We start from the raw sequence: 11,686 nt of genomic DNA, 5'->3' as shown, positions 1-11,686 counted from the left end.
TGAGCTGTCGAACTGCACGGCGAACGGATTTCTGCGCACTCCTTGTGAAACTATGGCGGATACGTTCGACGTCTGTATCGTTCACTCTGGGACGGCCCGGCGATTTGCCTTTACACAACCAACCTGTTTCTCGGAATTGTTCACACCATCGTCTAATGCTCTGTGCTGCAGGAGGATCCACACCATACCTAGTACGAAAGTCAAGCAGAACAGTTATTACTGACCCGCACTTGGCAAAACGTAGAACACTAAACGCTTTCTGTTATCCCGACACCATTTTCACTGGAACTAACGCACGCAGCTTTTCCACTCGTCGCTGCCGAACGCTGGCCGGATATAGAACGGCTCGTCATAAAAGAAGAGAAAATGCTGCGCCTGGTTAGCTTCGTGAATTCTGTTATTGTAGGCTCGTTATCAACGTAGCAGGTAACACTTCCAGAACTGAAATGTATTTCTCGGATTCGGATAAGGAAGGAGCTAAGAGATTACCAGACGAGTGACTGTAATACCTTCAGTGGCATCAGTATTTAACTATACAGAAATCCTTCAGTACTCTTAGGTTACACACAGCTTATGCAGGAAAATTACCCTGTGGTTGAGTAAGGAAGTTTCATCATTCTTGTTTTTAATCACAATAGTACGTTAGCTATAAACGATAACGTATTGCGGTTTTCGTATAAGGAGCGTATTGTGGGAGATTTGCAGTGTGTTATTTCATTAAGCTTAAAAATTAAATGGCATTCGAAGCTGTATTGCTCCTCTGCTCGTCTCTTTTTACGAGTGAACTGCAACTTGTCACGTCACTGCAGGCTAGCTGTACCAGCTGACCGGCCAGTGCTGTTAAAGTTAAATGCGTCGGTAAAGCTGTTTGTTGTCCCGTATTAGCACAAAGTCGATGTGCGCATAACTCACAGCACAAAACGTACCCTTATTATCGTACTTGACAGTACGCTAGACAGCTTGGCTCACGTGAAACGGAAATCCAATGAGGTTCCAGCAAACGCGGAAGAATACACAGTGCACTGTTTACAGCAGGTTTATTCTTATGATGAACGGATTACACAATTGAAGTCGGCGCACACTGCTGCTACCTAGCGGAAACCATGTAAATGTGTAAGAGTTTGCTCTTTCCAACAGTATGTTGTTCACGCACATCTCGACTAACACAATAGCTATGATTTTTTAAAAATCTGGTGATTGTTTTTGATACACCCTGTATTTGTCTATAGTGCAGCCTTGTACAAAAGTTAAACGTGGACGATAAGCAGCTGACAACAAGAGAATAGATTATTTTGAAATGTGGTGCTACAGAAGATTGCTGAAGATTAAATGGGTAGATCGAGTAATTAACGAGAATGAATAGAATTGGGGGGGAAAAGAGAGATTTATGGCATGACTTGTGTTAAAAAAGGGGTCGGTTGATACGACACGAGCCATGAATAAATCGTCGGCTTGGTGATGGAACGGAGTGGGGGGGGGGGGGGGGGGTTAAAGTTGTAGATGGAGATTTAGGAATGAATGCAGTAAGCTGTTGCAAATGGATGTAGGCTACCGTAGTTATTTGCAGGTGAAGAGGCTTGCACAGGATAGAGTAACTTACAATTGGACGCACCCGGTAATGATATTTGGGCTGTTTCCTCGCTGTTCTTCCTAGTAAAAGAGCCACGAAACAAAATGTTTCGATGAAAAATGGCTCTGAGCACTGTGGGACTTAACTTCTGAGCTCATCATTCCTCTAGTACTTAGAACTACTTAAACCTAACTAACCTAAGGACATCACACACATCCATGCCCGAAGCAAGATCTGAACCTGCGACCGTAGCGATCGCGCAGTTCCAGACTGTAGCGCCTAACCCCGCTCGGCCACCCCGGCCGGCTGTTTCGATGAAATCTACGGCGGTACTGAAATAGTAGCGGTTTTTCCTGGCGCTGTGCGCACACCATAATGTACTTCCGGGACAGCGGTTGCCCCGACTGAAAAATCACCTGTGCGCGCGCTTAGCCTTAATCAGAGTTTGTGCGCTCTGTTCCTTATCACCTCGTTGTCGACTGGACTCAAACACTTCTATCTTCCTTCCTCCCTTCGGTTTACTCTGTCCACAGTGCGTGTTCATTAGAGTTTTCGTTCCATTCAGAGTACACTTTTAATTCTTCTTCACTTCCACCGACAAAGGGAGACCACGACGTTGGGCTCACGAATTTACTTCAAACTTTGTACACCTCTAGTTGGCCCAGATTTACTTCAAACATTGTGCATCTTTTGTAGGCCACAACATAATGTGCAAGTAATAAGGTGCAACTAGCACTCCGTATTCAGGCGACGAGTGGCTTACCGGGACCATCCGACCGCCGTGTCATCCTCCGTGGAGGATGCAGATAGGACGGGCGTGGGGTCAGCACACCGCTCTCCCGGTCGTTATGATGGTATTCTTGACCGAAGCCAATACTATTCGGTCGAGTAGCTCCTCAGTTGGCATCACGAGGCTGAGTGCACCCCAAAAAATGGCAACAGCGCATGGCGGCCTGGATGGTCACCCAACCAAATGCCGACCACGCCCGACAGCGCTTAACTTCGGTGATCTCACGGGAACCGGTGTATCCACTGCGGCAAGGCCGTTGCCCAATAAGGAGCAACTTGTATGAGGTGAGGTGACGGTTCGACTCCCGCTCAAACTTAAACTTTAATCCATACTATCGGAAGAAAGAGAAATCTTTCAAAATATCAGCGAGCCGCGTTTTCCCTTAGAAACTCTGAACGTTGCTTGTAAAGGCGGGAAAACTGCATTCATTCGATGTAGTAGATGCCGTTACAGTTTGTTTTCCATGTCTGTATGACAAATACCATACTGCAGCGTTGACTTCGAGAGAACGTCGGACGAGTAATCGTTCATTGCTCGTGTGGACTGGCACATTGTGGCTTACTAAATAACTTCATTCGCATAATCTTTTATCTAGGTTTGACTTGGGCTTTCCAAGCCTGTCCCTCGTCCTTGAAACTTTGATTAAAAATAGCAAACAGACAAATAACGTATGAAATACTCGACAACTTCATGGAAATTCACGTAGGATGTTTTCATTATCTCTTCCCGAGCTCTGCGAGCCCCATAGAGATAAACCCAAATGTTTACTTTGAAATTGACCGACGATCACGTTTCAACAGTAAAAATATCATAACAATGGATATAAATGAAAGAATAGCCTCAGGGTCAAGATGTCTGTTCTCACTAAGCAGCCCACTCAAAAGTAAAGCTTTGACCATCACCACAAAGATGAAGATATGAAACACTATTATCTGCACCACAGTACTGTACGGTTCAGAAAGCTGGACGCTTACAAAGACTGAAAGAGAAAAACTGAATGTTTTCGAAAGAAAAGTAATGTGAAAAATCTGGGGACCTGTGTTGGGGAATGGCGTATGGAGAATTCGAAAGAATAGTGAAATTTATCAGTTAATGAAGCAACCCACTATCATCCAGAAATTAAAAAATAGGAGACTGCAATGGGCTAGACATGTGGCCATAATGGAAAACAACAGAATCACCAAGAAAGCATTTGAAGGAACTACCAGGCAACAAGACCATTGGGCCGACCTCGTACAAGATGGAAAGACGACATAGAGGAGAACATCGCAGCATTAGGAATTTCCGCAGGGTGGAGAGAGACTGCGAGAGATAGAAGGCGGTGGAAGCAGATCGCTGATGCAGCGCGTGGTCTACAGGGCCTGTGATCGCTGAGAAGAGAGAGAGAGATTACGTCTTCAGTGTCATATAAATTAAATAATGTGACCAGTGATGAAGAAATATAGAGTAAAATGTAAGTATTAGCAGGATTCGAACCGTCGTCTTATCCACGAGCCTCTTCGTATGTACATTAGCTAAACACGTGACCATAATGACTTCTTACAGCCTTCACCTTAGCACAGCTACATCATTTGCATAATAGGTGCGTACAATTTCTCTTGCGATTTTCTCAGAGTTGCAGGAGTAGTGCACCTTACTACTTGTTCAGTACGTTGTTTTAATTGCTTACTAAAGGTGTACAAAGTTTGAAGTAAATACGTGATCCAACGTTGTGGCCACCCCTTGTCAGAATAGCAGTGTCATCAGCGAATCTTATCATTGATGTCTTTTCATCATGAATTCTAATCCCGTTCTTTAATCATCTTTGCCGGCCTCCGGTGGCCATGCGGTTAAAGGCGCTCCAGTCCGGAGCCGCGCTGCTGCTACGGTCGCAGGTTCAAATCCTGCCTCGGGCATGGATGTGTGTGATGTCCTTAGGTTAGTTAGGTTTAAGTAGTTCTAAGTTCTAGGGGACTGATGACCACAGCAGTTGAGTCCCATAGTGCTCAGAGCCATTTGAACCATTTAATCATCTTTTATTTCCGTTCTTCTTCGATGTGTGGCTTAAACAGTATAACGAACGGGATATTTCTCGAGCGAGCCGCATACAGTCATGGAAATAAGAATTCATACAGTAGGTTGTGACAGACTACGATGGTGTGTTGGGATAGTAAATCACCCACAGCGCCGATACGAGTAAGTACGATGATGTAGCGTCAGATAACCATGTTCTTGGTAATGAAGCTTCCTGTATGCCAAGAATCTATTCTGTGAAAATGAAATATGTTGCACTCCGCACGGTCTAAGAAAGGGCCAAAATGTATTCATACAGCGGACTACTTTCAACCAAACAAACGGCTGACGCAGCCCCGGAGTGCATGCCACACTTGTGTAGTCGTGTGGCGGCCGTGAAGAAACAGCACGTCGGACGTGTGGGTACCGTGGAACAGCAAGGGGAAGGAAACGACCATTGAGGAATGAAACATCGTTGTCGCCCAATATCTTCAACACAAGTCGTATGCCGAAATTGCGAACATCATAAGACGAAGCCGAGCGACTGTGCAATCTATCATTAGGCGATATAAGGACAGACATGTAGTAATAAACAGTGAACGACACGGTCGTCCGCAGAAGCTTACAACAAGAGAGACCAGAATGCTACTAAGAATCACCAGGAAAAACCCGAAAACGACAGCGTCGGCACTATCCGCATATATACATGACCACTTCCGAAAGGACATCACTCCAAGGGCAGTTCGTACCATTCTCAATCGTTCGGGCTACAGAGCCAGGGTCCCGAGACGAAAGCCCTACATCAGCAAAAAGAACAGGAAGTGGCGGATGGAATTCGCAGAACAGCACGTATCCAAGACAGCAGATTTCTGGGATACTACAGGGTGTTTCAAAAATGACCGGTATATTTGAAACGGCAATACAAACTAAACGAGCAGCGATGGAAATACACCGTTTGTTGCAATATGATTGGGACAACAGTACATTTTCAGGCAGACAAACTTTCGAAATTACAGTAGTTACAATTTTCAACAACAGATGGCGCTGCGGTCTGGGAAACTCTATAGTACGATATTTTCCACATATCCACCATGCGTAGCAATAATATGGCGTAGTCTCTGAATGAAATTACCCGAAATCTCTGACAACGTGTCTGGCGGAATGGCTTCACATGCAGATGAGATGTACTGCTTCAGCTGTTAAATTGTTTCTGGATTCTGGCGGTACACCTGGTCTTTCAAGTGTCCCCACAGAAAGAAGTCACAGGGGTTCATGTCTGGCGAATAGGGAGGCCAATCCACGCCGCCTCCTGTATGTTTCGGATTGCCCAAAGCAATCACACGATCATCGAAATATTCATTCAGGAAATTAAAGACGTCGGCCGTGCGATGTGGCCGGGCACCATCTTGCATAAACCACGAGGTGTTCGCAGTGTCGTCTAAGGCAGTTTGTACCGCCACAAATTCACGAAGAATGTCCAGATAGCGTGATGCAGTAATCGTTTCGGATCTGAAAAATGGGCCAATGATTCCTTTGGAAGAAATGGCGGCCCAGACCAGTACTTTTTGAGGATGCAGGGACGATGGGACTGCAACATGGGGCTTTTCGGTTCCCCATATGCGCCAGTTCTGTTTATTGACGAAGCCGTCCAGGTAAAAATAAGCTTCGTCAGTAAACCAAATGCTGCCCACATGCATATCGCAGTCATCAATCCTGTGCACTATATCGTTAGCGAATGTCTCTCGTGCAGCAATGGTAGCGGCGCTGACTGGTTGCCGCGTTTGAATTTTGTATGGATAGAGGTGTAAACTCTGGCGCATGAAACGATACGTGGACGTTGGCGTCATTTGGACCGCAGCTGCAACACGGCGAACGGAAACCCGAGGCCGCTGTTGGATCACCTGCTGCACTAGCTGCGCGTTGCCCTCTGTGGTTGCCGTACGCGGTCGCCCTTCCTTTCCAGCACGTTCATCCGTCACGTTCCCAGTCCGTTCAAATTTTTCAAACAGATTCTTTATTGTATCGCTTTTCGGTCCTTTGGTTACATTAAACCTCCGTTGAAAACTTCGTCTTGTTGCAACAACACTGTGTTCTAGGCGGTGGAATTCCAACACCAGAAAAATCCTCTGTTCTAAGGAATAAACCATGTTGTCCACAGCACACTTGCACGTTGTGAACAGCACACGCTTGCAACAGAAAGACGACGTACAGAATGGCGCACCCACAGACTGCGTTGTCGTCTATATCTTTCACATCACTTGCAGCGCCATCTGTTGTTGAAAATTGTAACTACTGTAATTTCGAAAGTTTGTCCGCCTGAAAATGTACTGTTCTCCCGAGCATATTGCAACAAACGGTGTATTTCTATCGCTGCTCGTTCAGTTTTTATTGCCGTTTCAAATATACCGGTCATTTTTGAAACACCCTGTATATTGTTTAGTGATGAAAGAAAATTTAATATCATGCACAATGGTGGTAGGATCTTAGTCTGGAGAAGACCGAATACAGACCTCTACCGAAACAACATTCAAGCCACGGTGAAGCACGGAGGTGTGGGAGTGTTGGTATGGGGCTGTATGTCAGTCTCCGGTGTCGGAAAATTAGTGTTTGTGGAAGGTACCACGGACAGTTTTGTGTATATGAACATTCTCAAACAGTGTTGACGCCTTGGGTCTTCCTAGAAATTATTACTTCAAACAGGACGATGATCCCAAACATACGGCGCAAATTGTCCGGCTGTGGTTGCTCTACAACACTCCACACACTGTTAAAACACCAGCTCAGAGTCCGGACCTGAATCCCATCGGGCCGGCCGCGGTGGCCGAGCGGCTCTAGGCGCTACACTCTGGAACCGCGCGACCGGTACGGTCGCAGGTTCGAATCCTTCCTCGGGCATGGATGTGTGTGTGATGTCCTTCGGTTAGTTAAGTAGTTCTACGTCTAGGGGACTGATGACCTCCGGAGTTAAGTCTCATAGTGCTCAGAGCCATTTGAACCATTTTTTTTAATCCCATCTACATCTACATGGTTACTCTGCAATTCACATTTAAGTGCTTGGCAGAGGGTTCATCGAACCACAATCATACTATCTCTCTACCATTCCACTCCCGAACAGCACGCGGGAAAAACGAACACCTAAACCTTTCTGTTCGAGCTCTGATTTCTCGTATTTTATTTTGATGATCATTCCTACCTATGTAGGTTAGGCTCAACAAAATATTTTTGCATTCGGAAGAGAAAGTTCGTGACAGAAATTTCGTATATAGATCTTCCATCCCAACTCGCGTATCATATCTGCCACACTCTCTCCCCTATTATGTGATAATACAAAACGAGCTGCCCTTTTTTGCACCCTTTCGATGTCCTCCGTCGATCCCACCTGGTAAGGATCCCACACCGCGCAGCAATATTCTAACAAACGAGTGTAGTGTAAGCTGTCTCTTTAGTGGACTTGTTGCATCTTCTAAGTGTCGTGCCAATGAAACGCAACCTTTGGCTCGCCTTCCTCACAATATTATCTATGTGGTCTTTCCAACTGAAGTTGTTTGTAATTTTTACACCCAGGTACTTAGTTGAATTGACAGCCTTTAGAACTCTACTATTTATCGAGTAATCGAATTCCAACGGATTTCTTTTGGAACTCATGTGGATCACCTCACACTTTTCGTTATTTAGCGTTAACTGCCACCTGCCACACCATACAGCAACCGTTTCTAAATCGCTTTGCAACTTATACTGGTCTTCGGATGACCTTACTAGACGGTAAATTACAGCATCATCTGCGAACAACCTAAGAGAACTGCTCAGATTGTCACCCAGGTCATTTTTATAGATAAAGAACAGCAGAGGTCCCAGGACGCTTCCCTGGGGAACACCTGATATCACTTCAGTTTTACTCGATGATTTGCCGTCTATTACTACGAACTGTGACCTTCCTGACAGGAAATCACGAATCCAGTCGCACAACTGAGACGATACCCCATAGGCCCGCAGCTTGATTAGAAGTCGCTTGTGAGGAACGGTGTCAAAAGCTTTCCGGAAATCCAGAAATACGGAATCAACTTGAGATCCCCTGTCGATAGCGGCCATTACTTCGTGCGAATAAACAGCTAGCTGCGTTGCACAAGAACGATGTTTTCTGAAACCATGCTGATTACGTATCAATAGATCGTTCCCTTCGAGGTGATTGATAATGTTTGAATACAGTTTATGCTCCAAAATCCTACTGCAAGCCGACATCAATGATACAGGTTTGTAGTTCGAACACTTGTGGAGTGAGAAAACACGACATCCGTAGTAAGGCCTCTTTGAAAGAGGCTCTTCTTACAGAGTGGGAAGGTTGTTGTTGTTGTGGTCTTCAGTCCTGAGACTGGTTTGATGCAGCTCTCCATGCTACTCTATCCTGTGCAAGCTTCTTCATCTCCCAGTACTTACTGCAACCCACATCCTTCTGAATCTGCTTAGTGTATTCATCTCTTGGTCTCACTCTACGATTTTTACCCTCGACGCTGCCCCCCAATGCTAAATCTGTGATCCCTTGATGCCTCAGAACATGTCCTACTAACCGGTCCCTTCTTTTTGTCAAGTTGTGCCACATACTCTTCTCCTCCCCAATTCTATTCAATACTTCATCATTAGGTATGTGATCTACCCATCTAATCTTCAGCATTCTTCCATAGCACTACATTTCGAAAGCTTCTATTCTCTTCTTGTCCAAACTATTTATCGTCCATGTTTTTCCATACATGGCTACACTCCATAGAAATACTTTGAGAAACGACTTCCTGACACTTAAATCTATACTCGATGTTAACAAATTTCTCTTCTTGAGAAACGCTTTCCTTGCCATTGCCAGTCTACATTTTATATCTTCTCTACTTCGACGATCATCAGTTATTTTGCTCCCCAAATAGCAAAACTCCTTTACTACTTTAAGTGTCTCATTTCCTAATCTAATTCCCTCAGCATCATCCGACTTAATTAGACTACATTTCATTATGCTCGTTTTGCTTTTGTTGATCATCTTATATCCTCCTTTCAAGACACTGTCCATTCCGTTCAACTGCTCTTCCAAGTCCTTTGCTGTCTCCGACAGAATTACAATGTCATCGGTGAACCTCAAAGTTATTTCTTCTCCGTGGGTTTTAATACCTACTCCGAATTTGTCTTTTGTTTCCTTTACTGCTTGCTCAATATACAGATTGAATAACATCGGGGAGAGGCTACAACCCTGTCTCACTCCCTTCCCAACCACTGCTTACCTTTCATGTCCCTCGATTCTTATAACTGCCATCTGGTTTGTTTACAAATTGTAAATAGCCTTTCGCTGCCTGTATTTTATCCCTGCCACCTTCAGAATTTCAAGGTATGACGTCGGAAACTACAAGAAAATTGGTCCATTCCATGGCACGGAGGTTGCGAGAAGTAGTACATCGGAAAGGTATGCATACGAAGTATTAAACATGTTCTTGCTTTATTAGAAGTGTCATTTTCTGTTGGTGTATGAATATTTAATTCCCAGCGCAGTAGAGAACTTCGCAGACGTTTTTGTATTTTGTAAAGGCTTGTTCATTCTCGTTCTATATACCAGCATAGCTGCATTGGCGACCAGCCAGTGTGTATAGTGATGTCCAATTAGCGTATTTGGTTTCGTAATGTCAATAAAGGCAGTTTACTTTTCCACGCTCCAGTGTATGAATACTTATTTCCATTACTGTATTTGAGAAGAGACTCCGTGCGACGGCAGTGTTCGCTCGTTGTCACTTTCGCCCTTATCGCGCGCTGCTGCAGAATTCTTCGGCGGAGCCGGGCGCCTAAGTACGTCGGAGGCGGGGGCGGCTCTCGAGCGACACCACTCGATCCCCTCCCGCGGCCTCGGACCGTCGGCGCCGGCAGAGTGCCGTTGCCATGACGACGGGGCCCAGGGGGTGCCCGGTGCCGCGGAAACAGGTTCACTCTCGGCGCTGCGGCGGCAGCGGCGGTTGCCATGGCGACGGCATCCGCGTTGCCACGGCGACGCGCGCCGGGGCTTGTATTGATATCGCGGCACTGTGGCGCGCCCGCACTGCCGGGTCGCTAGGGTGCCTCCCACGCAGAGGGAACGGCCTATAATAGCCTCCGCGGCTCACTCCTCCCTCCACGTGGACCTCCTGCCACTGACCCCTGCTGTGCCTCTGTTGTGCTCACACCCGGACCTCCAGATCGGTACCAAACGTTGTATCAACCAGAACTCCGATTTACACTACTGGCCATTAAAATTGCTACACCAAGAAGAAACGCAGATGATAAACGGGTATTTATTGGACAAATATACTAGAACTGACATGTAATTATATTTACACGCAATTTCGGTGCATAGATCCTGAGAAATGAGCCGTAATAACGGCCTTGATGCGCCTGGGCATTGAGTCAAACAGAGCTTGGATGGCGTGTACAGGTACAGCTGCCCATGCAGCTTCAACACGGTACCACAGTTTATCAAGAGTAGTGACTGGCGTATTGTGACGAGCCAGTTGCTCGGCCACCATTGACCAGACATTTTCAATTGGTGAGACATCTGGAGAATGTGCTGGCCATGGCAGCAGTCTAACATTTTGTGTATCCAGAAAGGCCCGTACAGGACCTGCAACATGCGATCGTGCATTATCCTGCTGAAATATAGGGTTTCGCAGGGATCGTATGAAGGGTAGAGCCACGGCTCGTAACACATCTGAAATGTAACGTCCACTGTTCAAAGTGCCGTCAATGCGAACAAGAGGTGACCGAGACTTGTAACCAATGGCACCCCATACCATCACACCGGGTGATACGCCAGTGTGGCGATGACGAATACAAGCTTCCAATGTGCGTTCACCGCGATGTCGCCAAACACGGATGCGACAATCATGATTTTGTAAACAGAACCTGGATTCATCCGAGAAAATGACGTTCCGACAAAATGACGTTTTGCCATTCGTGCACCCAGCTTCGTCGTCGAGTACACCATCGCAGGCGCTCCTGTCTGTGATGCAGCGTCAAGGGTAACCGCAGCCACGGTCTCCCAGCTAATAGTCCAGGCTGCTGCAAACATCGTCGAACTGTTCGTCCATATACATCTGCATCCATACTCAGCAAGCCACCTGACGATGTGTGGCGGAGGGTGCCTTTGGAACCTCTATCTGTTCTTCCTTCTTTTCCAGTCTCGTACTGTTCGTGGAAAGGAGGATTGTCGGTATGCTTCTGTGTGGGCTCTAATCTCTCTGATTTTATCCTCATGGTCTCTTCGCGAGATATACATAGGAGGGAGCAATATACTGCTTGACTCCTCGGTGAAGGTATGTTCTCGAAACTTCAAC

The 11,686-nt window shown here is 46.1% G+C and overlaps 1 pseudogene; it reads right to left on the bottom strand.

The window, feature by feature from the left end:
* Positions 1-2,503: 2,503 nt before the first annotated feature.
* Positions 2,504-2,621, bottom strand: LOC124717455 (annotated as a pseudogene).
* Between the last annotated feature and the right edge of the window lie 9,065 nt (positions 2,622-11,686).

The sequence above is a fragment of the Schistocerca piceifrons genome, chromosome 9 (assembly GCF_021461385.2).
Source record: "Schistocerca piceifrons isolate TAMUIC-IGC-003096 chromosome 9, iqSchPice1.1, whole genome shotgun sequence".
Classification (NCBI taxonomy): Eukaryota; Metazoa; Arthropoda; class Insecta; order Orthoptera; family Acrididae; genus Schistocerca; species Schistocerca piceifrons.
This window is presented reverse-complemented; position numbering and strand designations above follow the sequence as displayed.